Source organism: Arachis ipaensis, chromosome B8, assembly GCF_059453495.1.
Source record: "Arachis ipaensis isolate K30076 ecotype BB chromosome B8, ASM5945349v1, whole genome shotgun sequence".
Lineage (NCBI taxonomy): Eukaryota > Viridiplantae > Streptophyta > Magnoliopsida > Fabales > Fabaceae > Arachis > Arachis ipaensis.
The window spans coordinates 135,431,986-135,447,251 of record NC_142443.1 but is presented as its reverse complement, the minus strand read 5'-3'; the positions used below and the strand labels follow the sequence as shown (position 1 = coordinate 135,447,251).

At 32.5% G+C, this 15,266-nt stretch overlaps 1 pseudogene across 1 annotated transcript; it reads right to left on the bottom strand.

Moving 5' to 3' along the window:
• Positions 1-260: 260 nt before the first annotated feature.
• Positions 261-6,138, bottom strand: LOC107613212 (putative terpene synthase 2; annotated as a pseudogene). Its single transcript, XR_015896988.1, has 6 exons — positions 5,986-6,138; positions 5,616-5,898; positions 5,159-5,531; positions 2,374-2,591; positions 1,681-1,819; positions 261-809 (listed from the first exon to the last, which is right to left on the bottom strand). The product of XR_015896988.1 is annotated as a putative terpene synthase 2 (transcript).
• Positions 6,139-15,266: the final 9,128 nt, after the last annotated feature.

Here is a 15,266-nt window from a genome sequence, read left to right as displayed (position 1 = left end):
ATATATTGATAGTAAAAAATAATCTTACTAAAATTTTTTATTTAATGTTAAAATAATATATATAGATATCGAAAAATTAATAATAAAATATAAAAAAATTGTTAATAAAAATTTTGGTAAAATTATAATTTAATAATTAAAAAAATTATCGAAGGGTATTTTAGAAAAAAATAATATAATTATTAAATTTTTTAAAAATACAATTTAATCAATAAAAAAATAATTTATTAAAAGATATTTTAGTAAGTAAAATTTAATGATAAAAAATAAAATTTTTGATAATGGGTATTTTTTTAAAAAATATTTTTTTCCTTAAAAAATGGATAAAGTTAGCATTAGTTAACACGAAAAGTTTAAAATTGATTAGAGATGAGGTTTTTTAAAAGTTAGAAGGGAGGAGAATGTACATTTATAAAATAGAGAGGAGGGGAGTGTCATTTTAACATCTCGCAGAGAAGGAAGTGAAATTTTCTCTAAATTAAATAGTGGCTAATTTTTGTATATATTTAGTATGGTAGTTAAACTTTTGTGTTGAGTTTGTATATTGCACATAAATATACCTCATTAGAGACAATGTCATCCATGAACCTGAAAATAATTGTGGAAGCTGTAACAATTTTGGGTTTACTTGTTACCCATTTGAAGATGTCTTCTGTGGCCATATCTTTCATGCCAATGTAAGAAGCTGTTATTAGCATTGGATAACCGGATGTTATTGATGATGTTTTGATGTATTCTGTCATTGTTGGTATATACTTGTTATTCAACCATTTGACCTCAGTCATGTAGGCCTGGATTGTCTTTTGAAACTGCCATTCAACACATATTATATAACAAAATAAGCCCATATATTAAAATATAGGAGTAATCCCTATATGTTTATATAAATATCTCTTCCGTCTCAAGTATTTTTCAACTTTAATTTACTAAAAAATGGTCTAAAATATTTGCTAACTTAATTATCAGAGTCCCTTACATTATCACTTCACATCTCTTCACCAGAAACTTAGACGAAGACATAGATTCTTTCACCTAAAAACATCTGGACTTCACATTCAAACTCAAATGACCGTAGTTTTTAGATAAGTTTCGGAATAGTTGTAATGTGATAAATTCAATTATTTTTATATACACGCCAACCACAGGAACAAAAGAACTTCATGAAGTATTTAGACTAATTTACCATTAGAGTGTGAAATGTGTCAATTTATAATTGTGTGATTTGTATCATATAAGAGCTATATGAAGTTTTAGGTTCAAATCTTAGTATATATATTATCAATGTATCCAAAAAAAATTAAATAACCGAATTTCAATTCTTGAATTCAATGTTGCATCTAATTTCAAATGATTATTAATTCGAGTTTGGCTATAAAAGACCTCAAACGAAATAAACTTGATCGGCCGTATAGTATCTATTTCATAAATTTAGCAAAACATGATGCTATCAAATTTAAAAAATGACCACATGTCATTAATTTACATGTTGGATGCACTCTGTTTTCAAATTGAATAAGTTTAACAACAAAACAAGTAATATATTGTCAAAATTAATTTGGAATAGTTTATTGACTTAAACAAGTGTTGTAGATTCGAATCTCTCCTTATGCGAAAGATATCGTAAACAACCAAAATAAAAAAAAAATAACATATTGTGGAAAGGTCAAAAGAGAGTCTTACTTCTTTTATGACATATTTAATGCAATGTGTTCTTCCTTGCTTTTCAAGTTCTCTTTCTGCTTCTTCAAAAATATTGAAGAGAGACTCATAAATTAATTTCATGTATTTTGGAAGATCATTCAAACAGCCAATATCCCACCTGGAATGAAACAACTTAGAAAGTTTGGTACCAATAATATCACAAATCTCCTAACCATTAATTCTAAATTAAATTCAAATCTTAAAATTAAAAAAGGCATGATATTTTCCTTAAGAATTTCAGATATGAAGAAATAAAGGTTTTGGTTGTTGAGTATGTTGGATGGTTTTTTACTTTAACTCTTTAAAAGAAAAAATTAGAAAAATTTTGGAAAAATGTACAAATAGTTGGAAACTGAAATTGATTGAGTTGCAATCTCAATAGATTTTTTAAGAATTTTGAAATTAATAAAAAGAAGAAAATCCAAAATCGATTTAAATTGATAATAAACTAATGAAATTAATTAATTTTGTTAATAAATGAAAGAGATAAAAATAACAAAAATTAGGAGTTCTGAGAGAGAGAAAAAACTCAAAAAAAAAAAAAAAAAGAGAATCTAGTGAAAATAGAAAATTTGATAATATAATTAATTTTATTTAAAGTTAAAGTATAAAATATTAGGTTGGCTACCTAGCATAACAAAAACTATTATCTATTTATAATTTCTTACTAACCTTTCAATTGCCTCAGTGAAAATTTTAATTCATCTATAGTTCCATAAGCATCGTATGTATCATCAATAATTGACGTAAAAGCTAACAATTTTGTCAATATTTTTCTAGCTTGAAAATATTGAGGCTCAAAATAAACCGCTAGAACCCAGTTACAACATTCCACAATTCTATCTCGAGCATATGGAAAATTTGCAGGAACATCAAGCTTCTTCCACCACCTAAAATTAAAGAACAAAAACACAATAACAATGACAATAAGAACAAGAAGCATTCTCGGAAAACAATATAATAACAAGGTTATAAATTATAATATGGTGTGTTTAGTTAAATAAATAAATTTAGTGATTGATGTGATTAATTCGGTTAAGTAGACTACTTAAGAGAGAATAAAAATTATTTATTTAATAATTAGCAAAAAAATCACCTCCAAAATTCATGCATTATGAATTTAAAATTCAAAATATAATTATCAAATTAATTATGTTATGTTTATATTAAAAATTAAATATATAGATAAAATATATGTTAAAATATAAAATATATATTAAAAATAATTATATAATAATATATATATTTATATATAAAAATATAATAACTAATTTGTTAGCTAATTATTTTGTGTACATGAGATTTTTGTTATCTAAAATATGTATTAATTTATTGTTGACTGTTTTAATTTTATTGTTTTCTCATATTTATCTTATTGATGCAACTTGCACAAGGTATGCTTATTAAACAGGTGTCAACGAACTATAGCTTAAATATTATAGTCTCATTATTATTCTTATCTACAGGTTTCAAATTCGAGTCTCACTCCTAATTTTTTATAATAAAAGATATGGTTAATTAGGTGAGTGATAAGTCCAGCAATCTATGATGCACGGACACTGACACGGACACGGGACATGACACGACACAGGACACGCCAACACGCACATTTTAAAATCTTATAAGACACGGGGACACGCATTCATATAAAATATAAAGTATTTTTTTAGATAAATCGTAATGATATTTTAATATTTTATTAATATTAAAATATAAATTAATTTTTTAATAATTTTTAATGTCTTATTTTAATTATATCAAGTATTTAAAATATCTTTTTATTTTAATAAATAATAATATATACTATATCTAAATTTATTTCAAAAATATATGTTAAGAATAAGAGTGGACACGCTTGACACGTGATGGTATTTAGGTGTGTCCAAGTCATAGTTGTCAGAACCGAACCGGTGATCGAACCGGTCAGGTCACTGGGTCACTGGTTCACTGGGTCACTAGTTCAACCGTTGGGTTACTGGTTGAACCGGTTGACTCGGTCCTATGTAAATAAAAAATAAAAAATAGTTAAAAGTTTAAAATTAAAATTTAAAATACATATTTTTACTAACATTTTAAAATATCAAGTTATTTTAAAACAATATGGAACATGAACAATAAATATTTTATTATTTTTACTCTATCATAAATATTTTTATTTTGTTTTTATATTAAAATAACTATTATTTTTAAATTTTAATAATTTATTAATTAGTTTATATCTTTTATACTATTATATACTACAAGTATTTATTAAAAAATAATATTAATAGCTATTATATAATTATAAAAAAATAAGTGAGTTTATAATTAAAATTAAAATAAATTAAATAAAAGTAAACTATTTGATAGAAGATATCTATATGTATTATAATTTGCATAAATTTTAATAGAAAACATAGTGGTCTAGTGGTTGTAGAGCCCTTTGGTTTCCTTGAGGGTAGGGGTTTGAACCTTACTTCAAACATTTTGGAAATATTTTCTTTCAAGCGGTTCGGTCAGACCACCTCACCGGTTCGTACCGGTTCATACCGAGTTTGACCGGTTTAATTTCTTGTGCGGTTCAAACACTGGACTGGACCGATATAGAGTCTGGTTCATCGGTTTTTCGGTCGAACCGGTCAGTCCGGTCCGATTTTTACAACTATGGTCCAAGTGTGTCCGAAGAAGAATTCACCGGTTTTCCGGTCGAACCGGCCAGTCCGGTCCGGTTTTTACAACTATGGTCCAAGTGTGTCCGAAGAAGAATTTTTTATTTTTTATTAAGACACGATTGGACACAGCAGACACGCGTGTCAGACGAACACGCAGACACGACAATTCAGCGAAGTGTCTGTGCTTCATAGCCAGCAATCCACTAGGCGATGAGGTCCCTCCTGACCCTATTTACAGGTCTAGCAATAATAATACAAAACTATTGAAAAAAAAAAATCATTTTACAAAATATATAATTTTTTTTTGTTTGGATTTATTTCAATAATTTTTTCTTATTTTTATCTTGTAATAATTTTTTGTTTTCCTTTGTTTTGTTTATTTTCATTAGTTTGACGTGAAATATATATTAGTACAAAAATTAAAACACAACTAACATAACTAATAAAATATAAAAAAGATTACAGACTATAAAAATTTATTATTTTTTACTATTATTTTTAGTTATTAATTTAAATTTTTTATTTTAATAATTTAACAACATATTTTAATTTATTCTTTTAAATATTAATGACAAAAAATAATAAATTTTTATAATCCTCTAATATTTTTCATAAAATATATCAGCAATTAACCTACTATAACATAAACATTAAAAAAAAAAAAAAAAACTGACAGTCTAACTCTCAATATATATGGAAACTAAACATTTTAAACTTTTGTGGAACAATATAAACATTACCCAAAATTATGGATTTGAAACTTATTTAACCGATGATGATTTTGTGGTGAAAATTAAAGAGCTTACTTGCAAATGTTGCCAACTTCTTTCCGATGCAAGTTTTGTAGGAAATTAAAATCTAATTTTGCAAGAGTGAGGAGAGTGTGATTATGGGTTGGATCTTCTTCATATATTGAAATAAAACGGCGTGCCTCCAATCTCGGCAAACCTCGGTGTAAAGATTGCCTTAAACTATAATTGACTTGTGCTGCAAGTGAAGGCTTCAATTGGGTCGCAATGGATTCAAGTTGAGTGGAAGTGAATGCATAAGCTTCATCTAATATCTCTTCTCCATGAATTCTGAGATGACATGCTTCATACAATTCTAGCAATCCCTCCACATCCTTCACAAGTTTTTCACTAAACTTTCCATTCTCATCCTTGTATTTGTTGAACACATCTAGATATTGTACAAAAATTAAACTAAGGTTATTTTAAGCCAAAATATAAAATTAACCGAAAAAATATAGAATAAGGTATATACCCGGTGAAACGTGATATCCTTGTTGCCTTAATAACCTAAAAAGCAAAGCAAGTAAGCGAAGGTTATCATCAACAATTATTATTTCTCCATTTTTTGTATAATTCTTGTGAATTTGTTGCAGCACTTCATCAATCTCGCTTTCAAAGTGATAATGAATGCCCAAACGACATATTAAATCAATCAAGTCAACTATTTCTTCAATGGGCTTTGAGGCATCAATAAGCATTTTGACAACTTCTTTCTTCAGATTTTCAATTTGTGCCTTCGTTTCATCATCAAATTCCTGCATTACATCCATATAAAAAATATATCAGTTGATTGTTATTGCATTTGCATGCATGTATAAGCAACAATATAGAGAGATATATACCATGGATTGTGAAGCATATTGAAGGAAATAATCCTTCCAAATACTAGGATGATAATTTGCAGTGTTTCGATGACGCATGTTGAATTTTGCATCAGGTTTGAAGCAATCAAGTACTGAAGTGTTAGTACTACACATCCTTTATTTCTTTATCAATATTGGATTCTATGTTATAATTTCTATCATGCCTACTCATCATATATAGGAAAAATCTGTGGTACAGAGAGAAAAAGGATATATACCCACCGACACACGTTTGGTTATTAGAATAAAATAAAATATGACACTATAAGATAAAACATAATAGATTAAAATATAAAATTTAGTGTTTTTATATTTTATTTTGTGATAAATTAGAATAAATTATGAAAGTTTAATTTATTTTTATTTTTTTATATAAAAATTGAGAAAAAAATATAACAATAAAAAATATAATTATAAAATTTAATAAATATAATAAAAAATAAAAAATAAAATATATTTTTTGTTAGTGTTTTTAAGTTATTTTTGTTAAAAAAGATATAAAATACATTAATTTAATGTCTCTAGATTTATTATGGCTCAATATTTTCGTTATGGAACTAAGCAGCGTGATGTGCTTCGATATGGAACTAGAGCGTGCTACACAAAGGGTGGGATAACTTTATGTCATTTGCAGGGGCAGAACTCGCATGGTCCGAGTTCTTTGCCTTTAAAACATATGCCAACAACTCGGAGGGTCCGATTTCTCCGATTTGGCAATTGCTGGAATTTGAATTTCACAGCATGCAAATCGAACCATGGATTTTGTATATATATATATATATATGAAATTTTATATAAACACTAAAATGAAGTTGCAGGGTCCGAGTTAAATTTTTTAAATTTAATTTGAATCAGATCTCCCTAATCGTTGGATCTGATTTAGGGTTCTTGTATATATAAAAGCATGTGTTCTCGTCGAAGAGTCTTAGATTTGGTCATTTCTTCATCTTGCTCGCCTTTTCTTCTGGTTTTCTCCATTTCTGTTTCTCTTTATTTTGGTATGTAGGCCAAAAAATCTGATAGTGTTATTTTTATTGTTATTTAGTGGAGTGAGAGAAATGGATGATAGAGTTCTTTTGAAAGTGTATTATTTTGGTCAAATTTTGTTACAAACATCTGAAGGAGTAAAATTCATTTGTGAAAATCCGTTAGATGTTGTTATTTCCTTCCCAATCTCATTTGAAGACCTCATAGGTGTGATATGTGAGAAGCTAGATTTTGAGATGTCAAGGAAAATATCTTGTATTTTATACAGATATTCCATACCGGTGTTTGGTGGATTTGTCCAATTTCAAGTCAAATATGTAACGGACGAAGCTAGTTTGCAAGAGATGTTTTCGATGTATATTGAAAGTCATGCTCAAATCCCGTTCATTGAGTTGTACGTTGAGTTCGAACAATCTGAGGCCGACCGGAATATTCTATGCGAAGATTACAATAGTGACAGTGAAGAAGAGTTCGAAAGCAATTACGAAGTTGTTGGTCTAGACGGTGATGAAGATGAAGGTGATGGTCTCATGGCTCCAAATGTGACGGACGTAGCAAATGCACTCGCAAACGAAGAGCCGTTTGAGGAGCCATCTTTCATGCGAGTTTTGGATTTGGATGCATGCATGTTCCAGAGTTTCTGGAATATATGAGTGCAGGTACGTGGTTGCGTATATTTATAAATAGGATTAGAAGCTTGTAATAATTTAGATTGATCGATAGACCAAATAGTTAAGTGAAGTGTGACAATTTACTCAACTAGCATTTGTTTATCGGTTTATTTAGTTAAGTTTAAGGTAATGATGTTGTTAGCTAGTTAGTGATTTAGTTTATAAAAATTAGTAGTCATTAATCAGTATTTAATTATGTGTTTATGTTATTATTTTGTTTAGAATAAGAGAATGACCAGATGTACAGTCTATGTATATTGTAATTGATGCTATGCGTATTGATTTACTTTTAGTTTCGATTATTAAATATTCGTTTATTAAGTATTTTCTGTTCGGCTGCCTTCGCCGCAGAAACTCCTATTGTCACAGATGGTGAATTTGCCGTTAGGATGGAATTCAGTTCTAGGGAAGCTGTTATTAAGGCAATGAAAGAGTATACCATCCGAAGAAGTGTAGACTACCGGGTGTATGAGTCGGAGCCGTTGACATTTTATGCCAAGTGCACACAATATGGGTCACGATGTGATTGGCTTGTCAGGGTTAGCATGATCAGCAGGAAGTACTGTTGGGTTATAAGGAGGTATAATGGTAGTCACACCTGTACCAGAGCCACCATTTCTCAAGATCATTCTAAGCTGGATTCGATCACAATTGCAGAAGCCATCAAGCCGTTTGTCGAGGCTGACCCCTTGTTAAAGGTAAAATTAGTTATTGCAGAAGTGCAAGCGAAGTTCAACTACACCATCAGTTATCGGAAAGCATGGTTGGCTAAGTAAAAGGCAGTGAAAAAAATATACGAAAGTTGGAAAGCATCGTACGAAGTATTGCCTATATGATTGTCCTGCATCTGCAGCCATGAATCCAAGCAACTGACTAAAAGAACCTCCTTCTCCTGTGTCAAACTGTGGCATACCCCAATGTTGCTGATGTATTGGGTACGATTGGGTAAATTGTGTTTGAGGTATATATTGACTTGAGGACATAGGTTGTTCTTGTGGAAGTGGATTCGGAAGTGGAGGGGATGGTGGAGGTGACTGTGGCTCCTGCTCTTGATTGTCAACATCCATATCCTGATTACCCTCATCATTCTCTTGAACAACAAGGCTGGACAAATTCAACCGGTCCCCAAATTTTGCCCGGTACCAGTACTTGTAAGTATCCAAGGGATGCTGTGAAGGCACGGGAAGCTCAGTTAGAATGTGATTATACCTATTTGTCCACTGCATCACCCAAAATGAATGAGTCGTGGCCGTGGCCCAATTAAGATTCTTAGGACCAGTGAGGACTTCTCCGTGTGCCTTGTCTAGATTCCGTTCCTGATGAGGAACTCCCTGAACAAAACCGAACTGTCGCCTATACCTATCGGTTGCAGGCCACTCAATGCATTCAAAACTGACCAACGGCACCGTAGCACTCCAACAGACCGAGTGCATGTAGATGTCTGAAAAAATTATGTTCGGATCCACGCGATTGACAGCATAAGCAACCCATACAAACTGAAAAAGATAAAGTAAACTCATGATTTCAATCCACTTCACAATCACAATGACAAGAACTATAACAATTACAATAAAATTAACACTATGGCTAAACCCGAAAAAAATTATTCTTCAATGAAAACACACCTGGCCTTCCTGAAGATCATCCAAGGCCTAAAGTGAGCAAGCGTAAGATATCTATAGCGACGGTCTCCACGCTCCCAGTTACGCCACCTAATATGACTTATTTTATTAACACAGTTGGATTCTAAATAATAAGATACGGGTTGACTGTAAGATAATATTACCTATTTGCAAGCGAAAAACTGCGGGGTTCCCTAGGAAGCGGCGCTAGATATGGTAGGCGGATCCAAGCCCAACCAAGCAGAAGTGTTAGCGGACCATCAATCTCCTTACAGTCATAACGAGATGCCCTACTATATATAACGCCCTGTATAAGTGTGCTAGGCATGCCGATCCCCAACTGTACTGTCCAATACTCCCAAAATCACGAAGCAGTGGTAGATACTTCCAATGCACACCTGCGCCAGACTTGTCCCCAAACAAGATCGTTCCAATCAACAACATAATGTGGCACTTCACGTACCTCTGTATACTATTTTCATCAGTCAACTGTAAGTTTTCTTTTAGATCCCGCATCCAGGTCAGTTTTATGCAGCTTCCTCTACATGCCGACTTACTGGGTGCCACTCCAAACTGGTGTAAACACTCCGCCTCCAAGGCTTCAAAACTACTCATTGTCATCCCTGTGACTGGAAGACCGTCTGTTGGAAGACCGAAAATTATTGCCACATCTTCAAGCGTCACAACACATTCACTGATCGGAAGGTGAAAGGTATGTGTGTCTAGGTGCCACCTTTCGATTAGAGCATTCACCAGTGCTTTCTGACATTGGACTACCCCAATTTGAGATGCATGATAAAAACCAATTTGTCGTAAGTGCCCCTCCACCCTTTCATTGTATCGATCCGGAGGGACTGGATGATCACATGTCAACATCCTTAAACTCCACAAAAATATAACAAATTATTATTAGTCAACTCGTTAATCTGTTTCCTAATTACAACATATAGTAGTAAACATGTACTAACCCACTAATTTATTAAGTCTCATTAATAAAATTTTTTTTACAGTAACTCAACAACATATTGATTGAAACCACACTACTATCATAAATTATCTTACCAAAACTAATTAAAACAAATCATTTTAACTTCTAAATTAACTTACTAATCCTAAAAATTATTCATAACTGACTATTAACAATAACATCTAATATATAATTCCAATTCTTATTAAACTAACAACGCTCCTATTTAATTAACAATTCTAGCTTAGTTGTCTATTAATTCACGGTAACATAAAAAAAAATGTGATAATATCTAAAACCATAATCTCTAAAATTAATTATAAAATTTAATTAACTTCCTACTATTTTTACATATAATTCTAAATTTAAAAAAAATAATCATTACTCAGTTTTTTTTTTTTTTTGGTGACAATCATTACTCAGTTTAAATTCCTAAATTCAATTTCTAACAACAATAATAATAATTAACTTCCTAACAATAATAATTATAATTATAAAAAACTAGAAAAAATAAAGAAAATAACATAATCAGGTAAAAATAAAAATAATCATTTACATTCCTAAGTTTAATTTTCTAACAATAATAATAATTAACTTCTTAACAATAATAATTATAATTATAAAAAACTAAAAAAATTTCCAAAAAAAAAAACAACATAATCTAGTAAAAATAATAATAATTATTTACAAAAAATTCAATTCTAACAACACAAGGCTGTGCGTGCGCACATATCAGAAATCCTGAAATTTTGCAACTTTGCAGAATTTCAGATTTTCAATAGCAACTTTGAATGATCATAACTTCCTCTACAAAATCCCAAATTTTGCAAACTTTAAATCATATTGTAGGGTTTTCAATAATCTTCAAATATAAACCAAATTCAACAAATTTTGAAAATCGAGGCAAAAGTTATGATAAGACAAAGTTCACCAAAAATTCATTTTTACCCAAAAACCACATAACCTCAATTTTAACCAAACCTCAATCCAATACCAATCAATCACATTTCAACCATACCAAAAATAACCTAAAATTCATACCAAACACTACTTCAACCACTCAATCAATCTAAATCATTTAATACTCACCTCATCCAAATCTAAAATTCAACCTAACATCACATCCCTTTTTCTTAATACCACCATTCAAATTCTCAACATTAATCAATACAAGCACCAATTCCTTTATTCCATTATTATCATCCAATCCATTCAATTTTCAACCACTTCACTCACTTACTTCCATCATGAACTACAATAACCAATAATCAAAATCATCACCAACACCCAAAACCATCATAACATTCATAATCAATATCAATCATCAATAATATCAACAATAACTACAATTCCTCATCAATTTCAATAATCATCAATCCCTCATCAATTACAATTAAATCACACATTTATCATCAAACTTCATCATCATTAAATACCAATAATCACCATCAAACTCATATACTCCTCATACCAAAACTCCATATCACCATCACCATCATACAAGTTATCCCCAAACATCAAGATCACATACAATTAAGCATACACCCAAAGCATTCAATCCTATCTTAAGGGTCAACTAGCCTAAGTGTCCAAAAACATTACATATTACATAAAGCAAACCGAAACCATACCTTGGTCGATTTTCAATATGCTCAGACACCAAAATTGATTCCAATCAAGCTTCCACCAACCTCCAAACCATCAAAGTCACACCAAAAGCCACCACCAACTCCAAAAATAAGCTTCATACATACAACATAACCATACATCAACAACTAAAGCTCATACTATACCAAACCACAAGGATAAAGAGGTTCCTTACCTTATCCAATGAGATTAGGAGTAAAATCCATCAATTATCCGCTACTAGAGATCACCTAAACAACCAAAACCACAAAATCTACTCAAAACCATAACCTCAAAAACGCAGAAATCTAGGGCATAAAACTGGAAAGTGAGACGCGGTTTCTTACCAGGTTTGCTTAAATAGAAACGTAGAGCTTGACAAGAGATTCACGTGACCGTAAACAGCTCGTTAATCGGAGCTCCGGATCAAAAGTTATGGCTTCTGGAAGGTGGAGGTGAATAGTGCACTCTCTTCCTCCTCTCCTCTCTTCAAAACCGCGGCTCTCATCAAAATGGGAGAGAATGGGCTGAAATGCTCATTAAATGAGCTTATATATGTTGGACCTTGGGCCCGGTTTGGGCACGGTCTAACCCGTTAGCGTTTTTTGTCCGTTTGGCCCATTTTGGGCCAAAACCTTTAAGATTAGTGTCTAGTTTTCGATTCTAAATTATTTTTTTTCCTTTCAAAACAATAAATCAATTTTCAAACTATTATTTTCCAAAATATGTGGTACTGGACAGTCTAGAGCCGATACTACCAGCTTAAGCACCAGTACGCATTTTTACAAAAATCTTTTCAAAAAGGTACATTTTCCAACTCAGAAAATTTTACTGAAATCAAATTTTACATTTATATTTTCAAATTAAAACTTCTAAATTTTGAATCTATTCCGGACACTAATATTATTTTATTAAAACGGTTTTACGTGAAAACGCGAGTTCTTACATCCTCCCCTCCTTAAAAGATTTTCGCCCTTGAAAATCCGAGTTATGCGATATATCCCCATCACAGAGTCCTACTGTGTCTACGTTCTCTCTCGCCAACTCCTCCATAGAATAGTTCACTCGGATAGGCAGAAAATGAGCGGGTTTGGTTAAGCGAACCACGATCACCCAAACCACATCATAGCCTACTTCCACTAAGGAATCTCAAGAGGCTGTATCATTCCTGACGGCTTCTGATGCTCTATCTTCGCCTTCTGACACATCAAACACTTGGATGCTGCTATAGCTACATCACCTTTCATCCCAGGCCACCAGAACATCTTCTTTAAGTTACATACATCTTCGTGCTTCCGGGATGAACAAAAAATCCACTGTAGTGAGCCCCCGACAACAAGTCTTGTCTCAAACTTCCGACATCCTGTGTGCAAACTCTCCCCTTATCTCTCCTCAATCTTTCACCCTCCTTAGCGAATTCTTCATGCCTCTTATCACCAACTAGTTGCAACAATTTCTGAAGCTTCAGCTCATCTTGCTGAGCCTTCTGAATCTCCGTCTTAATCGTGCTTGAAATCTGCAACTGGTTCAAACAAGTTCTTCCGGTAACCTCACCAATGTCCAGCTTAAAATCCACAAACTTATCCACTAGCTCCTCTTTCTTGATTCTCACCCAAGCAATTGTTAAAGATTTCCGATCCAATGCACCTGCGACCACCTTTGCCTTTCCAGGGTAATAACTCTGTTCAAAATCATAATCCTTTAGCAACTCCATCCGTCTTCTCCAACGCATTTTTAAGCTCTTTCTGATCAAAGACATACTTGAGACTCTTATGATCAGAAAAGATGCTAAACCTCACTCCACATAGGTGGTGCCTCCAAATCTCCAGTGCAAACACAATCGCCGCTAATTCCAGATCATGAGTTGAATAGTTCCCCTCATGCGATCCCAACTGACACGATGCGTAAGCCACCATACTCTGGTGTTGCATCAACACGCAGCTTAAACCCTTCAGAGAAGCATCATATTATACTTTGAATGGTTCATGCGGTTCCAACAAGATTAAAACAGGTGCTAAAGTTAACTTCTGCTTCAAAATTTGAAAACTCTCTGCACACTCCGACATCCAAACAAAGACACTTCCTTTCTTGTCAACTTAGTCATCGGTAGTGCAATTTAGGAAAACCCTTCAAAGAATCTCCGGTGATATCTGGCTAAACCCAAGAAACTTCTGACTTCCGCTACCGTTGTCGATCTTTTCCATTCCATCATTGACTTCATCTTATAAGGATCTATGGTTATTCCTCATTTGCTCACCATGTGACCTAAGAAATTCACTTCCTCATTCCAGAACTCACACGTCGACAACTTAGCGTACAACTTCCGTTGCGTCACTCTGATTATCGTCATTAAGAATCCGAAAATTTTCCTTAAACCAAATACCGATTTTGTAGTATTTGTCAAAATCTTTAAAAGAACTTCAATCTAAATGAGTCCATTGTTAAAATCTTATCAAAAGAGTCAAAAACTTTTTATTTGTAAATCAATCATTTTAAGGCACGATTTTCCCAAATTCATTGAAACCCTTAAATCAAAATCTTTAAATTTGAATCTATTTTGATAAGTTAGATTTACAACCAAAATCACAAGCCAACAAAATCTTAGGACTCACTTTTCTTTTAAAATCGTATTATTTGATCAAAAGTTCAAATCCTAATTTCAAAACCAAATCAGTTAAACCAAAGCTCCAAACCAGATTTGAAAATCACTCTAAATCTTAAAACGGTAAAAATCATAGTTAAAAATCGCAAGGAGGTTAGTCGGTATTCCTGTTGCTACTCGTGCTGAACCGCGACCATTGCCCACACAGGAAACCGCCAAGACTTCTAGTCATACCTAGTAACCATTCCAGCATGCCAACTCGGATCGTTCGTCATCACAAGTCCGAAATCCTCGGCTACCGCCGCTAAAATCCTCCTTTTCCCATGGTTTACTTCCAACAAAACTCTAAGCTCTTGAAATTCTAACGACATCTTTACAAAAGATAGAACCAAACTAACCTCAGGTCCAGGCAATATAAGACTCAAAGCATACACTTACTTCTCATCAGAGGATCCGACCTCGTCGCCTCACGTGCCTCCAAAGAAAACACACGGCCTGGTTGCTGACTCTTACTCACACCTCGATTCCTCCCTCTATGGCAGTCCTTAGCAAGGTGCCCTGGTAATCCGCAAGTGTAGCATTGACCATCTTCCTTTGCAATGTGGAACTGAGCGTTGTTGTTCTTTCTGAAATCCCCTTGACCTCACAGATGTTGATGAGTGTGTTCATTTCTTTTAAAATTCTGTCCTCTTGGTCCAAGATGATCGTCACGCTCTCTACTAGTATTTCCTCCAGAAGTCTCCTTTGATGAGGCTACCATATTCGTGTATTCTTCAATCACTCTT